This window comes from Herpailurus yagouaroundi, unplaced genomic scaffold, assembly GCF_014898765.1.
Source record: "Herpailurus yagouaroundi ecotype Mexico unplaced genomic scaffold, PumYag 28, whole genome shotgun sequence".
Taxonomy (NCBI): Eukaryota; Metazoa; Chordata; class Mammalia; order Carnivora; family Felidae; genus Herpailurus; species Herpailurus yagouaroundi.
Genome location: NW_024412376.1, coordinates 27,989,408 through 27,994,409, shown reverse-complemented (window position 1 = coordinate 27,994,409; position 5,002 = coordinate 27,989,408).

The following is a 5,002-nucleotide window of genomic DNA, read 5'->3' as shown; positions in this document are numbered from 1 at the left end:
GAAGGAAGGAAGGAAGGAAGGAAGGAAGGAAGGAAGGAAGGAAGGAAGGAAGGAAAGAAGGAAGGAAGGAAGGGAAGGAGGAAGGAAAGGAGGAAGAGAGGGAGGAAGGATAGAGGGAGGGAAAAAGGAAGGAGGGAGGGAAGAAAGGAAGAGGAGAAACAAACGGTTAAGGAAAGTGCTCAAGGTCACAAGCAGTTTATGAAAAATCCAGGTCTAGAACACAGATTTCACAACTCTATAGTAATGGTTTTACTTTTTCCCGCTATACCTTAGTTTGATTCCTGGGTTTCCTACTCCAGATACTGTTTTTCAACAATAAGATTGAATAAGATTTCAACAGAGTCATATGTCAAAGACAGATACTGATGAGGAAAAATTCTATGCTACTGAAAGCAACAAATCTCACGTTTTGGTCAAATGCTTAGGATCTTATACTTAGTTTCAAAGTACTCCCTTTATAAAAATACTTGAAAGATATTGTGGAATGATAAAATATGTATATTTTCTCCTTTCTATATAAAGAACTATTTCAACAGTTCCCTAGAACAGATATTTATACACAGAGGCCTGTTATTTGGCTAATTTTGGTAGGGTAATCTCAGAAGATTCAGAGTTTATTTAGTTTGTCCAAAATGTTGACTGGCTATCTAAACAAAGGAATTATAAAATTTGCCTGGAGACATGATAAATTGGTTTGCTCTTCTCAAGATTGTTAGCATTTTACTTTTATTTGTAGAAAACCTTACAAATGTAGTTGTATGGACATTTTCATAGAAAGACTAAGTTCCTGTTACCTTCTTTAAGTTATTTTTCCTTCTTTAAATTTTTAAAAACTAATTTGGATAAATCTTATTTAAATAAAATAATTATGAAATTATTTTTACCCTGAAAAGACAATGTAAAAATAATACTAAATGAATATCTTTTAAGGATAGTTTAAAAGTATCTTTTTTTTTGCTTTTGAAAATAGCATCATTTTATAATTTCAGTTATTCAAACTTATGACTAATGTTTTTTTCTTTTCCTTTTTTGTAAAAATATGAATCCTGTACATTGATTTAAGAATTATTTTATTTTTCTTACTTTTAAAAAAATGTTTATTATTTTTGAGAGAGACAGAGAGTGAGCTGGGGAGGGGCAGAGAGAGAGGGAGACACATAATCTGAAGCAGGCTCCAGGTTCTGACCTGTCAGCACAGAGACCAATGTGGGGCTCAAACTCACAGATCGTGAGCCGAAGTCAAACTGAGCCACCCAGGCGCCCCTTAAGAATTATTTTAAAATATTTTTTGTTAAAATATTAAAGTAAATATAAATTAAGTATATAATTTATATTTTATAATATATATATTATGTATATATACATAAAGTAAATATACAATTACTTGCATAAAGTAAGTTTATACAAATATATAAAAAGATCCCCTAAAAAGGATGTGGGAAAATGTGCTAATCTGAGTAAATTTTAGTATGATCAAAAAATGTTAGGACTAAAACACTTATGCACTATACTGTAGTTGCTATAGTGGTTTTTCACAGGCATTTAGGTTCACAATTCTGATACTATCATGTATGTATACTAAAATTGAACAACCATGTAAATGGATGCTGGATGGGGGGACAAGATGTCTCATTTTTAAGTTGGGAGGTTACCAGGGGCGGGGGGAGAGAGAAAAAGGTAGACTAATCTAGGTGGTAACAAATTTGCGTTAGGGATATCAATATGAATTCATGTTTAACTTAATATAGATAAAAATGATCAAACATAGAATATTCACAGATACGTATATATTTCCAGAACAGTATATACACACATATTTTATTGTTCTGTTATCTAAGAAAGTGTAAAAGCAATGACACTTCTAGAGCAATAAGCACATGTAAGCACTCAACATTGGTTCTAAGACCGTTCTCCAATAAAAGGAACAAGGGAACCCCTTGAGGAATGGCTGATTTTAGGTCTGAGGACAGAAATATGCAAGGTGATCCAGAAGCATCTTGTAGGACCAAAAAGCAAAGGCATACTCAAAAACACCTTATATGAGTCCATATTGATATAATCAGATAAATAAGTAAATGGGGGAGAAAAGATAAATGTCTCATACAGAATTCCACAGGATTTATGTAGATACTCTGATCTCAAGAAAGAGGAGTAAAACTGCCCACTCCCACAGTGACTTTCTTCTAATGTTTCCATAGGGGGAAAAAAGAGACACAGGAACTTACAATGAAGAAACTTTGTAAATACTACACAGCTATGTGATCAAAGTCAACACTAACAGTAAAGATCATGTTGAAAGAATGTGTCCTTGATATGATGCAATGAAAATGGCACTTTATCTATGGGGTCTTCCTCCCCAAACCCCATAACTTCAATCTAATCATTAGAAACACATCAGAGATTCAACAAAATATCTGACCAGAATACCTCAAGAAGGTCCAGGTCATCTAAAACGAGAAAATTTTGAGAAACTGTCACATTTAACTCTTTATATCATCTTCACATTTTTTGTAAGTCTAAAATAACTCTAGCAACATAAAATACTAGGTCTAGCAACCTAAAATACTGCCAGACCTATAGAAAGTAAGTATATTTTATTTAAGCAATAATGATGATGATTATATTAATGATAGCAAATATTTACTGAAACATTCTTATGTGCCAGACAAGATTGTAAGTAATTTAAATGTCATTTCATTTTGGTTCTGTAAAATAGCTTAAGTACAGTTTTATGTATAATGTTTTACTTGATATGATAATGTTTTACTTGATAGAGCATTGAGTTTTTCCCAAAACTTTTATCTTTACTTTTTCCTCTCCCTCCACACAAGGAAAACTGAGCAATGCCACTGAGTCCCCAGGGAATCAAACACCATTTACATCTGATGACACCATCAGCATCTCACCCTTTCCTGAATTCCAGGTTGGCATTTCCAACTGCCCATGGAACTTTTTTTTTTTTCGTTAATAAATACCCCAAATCTCAAGGATTCCTGGTAAAAAAACTAAAATAAAACTAATTTCCTCCTTCCCTATTCACTATCCCAAACCTACTTTTCTTATATTTTCCCAAGGTGTACATATATTGCCTTCCACGTAAATCCCCCAAGCCACAAACTTTTGCATCAAATTTACTTCCTCTATCTTTATCCCTCCACATAACCCACACTCATTTTTCCACTGTTGAGAGTTTAGCTTACCTACTTCATGATACTTCTGCCTTAGCCACCATTTTGTCTGCCCAAGTGGTCTGTAAGGACTTTAAGGTGACACTAGCCCTTTACACAAGCATATTCACTGAAGCACTCCACAGAATCACAGGCAAATGTGAGTTCCTGATATGACTTCCTCATATGACTTCCCCAAGGCCTTCTGCTTATGTTCCCCTTGGATGAAAACCATATTCTTTTGTTTGAATTGACTAATCTGACCTTAGGCTGGGAACCCCAAAACATTCCAACCATGGACCCTAATAAAAGCATGTGCTCCATGTTCTGCCCCTCCCTGTCTGCCTACACTCTGCCTTGACCACATATGTAGCCCCTTGAGGCATGCAGGGTACTTCGTCCAGGACCTGTGAGTAATAAACTTCTCTATTTCAATTCCTCTCATGGTCTGTTGTTAAACACCCAGCACATCACTTCTCGGCCTTTTGGCTAAGATCAAGTGAAATATCCAGCACAGTGTTCTCCACTTAATAAGTGTTAATTTGAAAAATTCATAACAGCAGTTAAAGCCCATCTTTTCAATTTTAGTTTCCCCTTTTGCCAGTCTTTTGTAGTCCTTTCTTAGCTCAAGACTATGCATTCTCCCCTTCAACTTATCTTCAATAGGCTCAATATTTAGGATTCTGAAACAAAAATTAGCACCTTAGTGGATATCTTGATTAAAACTTTTGGCAATGCCTCAAATCCAAACTCCTTAGCATGTCTTTTATTCTGCTTTCAATTGTTTCCCAAGAATCCTTGGTAGGACTCTGTTATGGTTTTAATTGTGCTCCTCCCAAAACATATGTTAAAGTCATAACTCCAATACCTATTAATGTGACATTATTTATAAATAGGATCTTTGCAAATGTAATAAAATTAAGTTAAAGTCATACTATATTAGGGTGGGCCCTAAATCCAATGACTGGTGTCCTTAAAAGGAAAAAGAAATTTGAACATAGGGCACAGAGAAATAAAAGCCAGGTGAGAACAGAGACAGAGAATGGAGTAAAGCAGCTATAGGCCAACGAATGCCAAGGATTTCTGGCAACCTACTGAAGCTAGAAGAGGTAATGAGGGATTCTTCTCTATAGGTTTCAGAGGGACATGGCCCTGCCTTGGTCTCAGACAGCAAGCCTCCAGAAATGTAAGAATAAAATACAGTTTTATTGTTTTCAGCCATCCCGTTAGTTTCACTTTGTCAAGGCAGCCCTAGGAAGCTAATACAGATTTCTTGATATTCCCAAGACATGATATGTGTTTCAATGTCTTTGAATCTGGTCCCCTGATAAATTTCACTTTTTACATCCCCCACAGGATGACTAAGTTATTAACCCTGGACAAGTTTACATGACTTTTTTAGATGGAATTATTTGCTTGTATCTGTGTTTCTTTGAAAAAATGTACAATCGTTTACTAAAATATTCGTTTACATATTTCACTGTTAAACTGTCACCTTCTCAATGGAATATTTCATTCCTAGCTAAGTATTTGGCACAAAATCCAATAACTTGTATTAACTTACTCAAGGGTGGCATTCTCCATGTGTTTTCATGTGCATTATCTGATCTGATCATATATAGATACTTAACATTTTGAAATAAATACTCATGTCTAATTAAAGAATATGGTCTAAAAGATTAGATGTAATTGTATGAAATAGTATAATCTTCTATAATTTAATATTTTTAAGTATTATTTAATATTTAAGATTCAATTTAGTGTTTAATGCATTCACTACAAACATTTCATTAAAATTAATGGATTTTTATAGTAAATTCCTAAATATTTTTCTC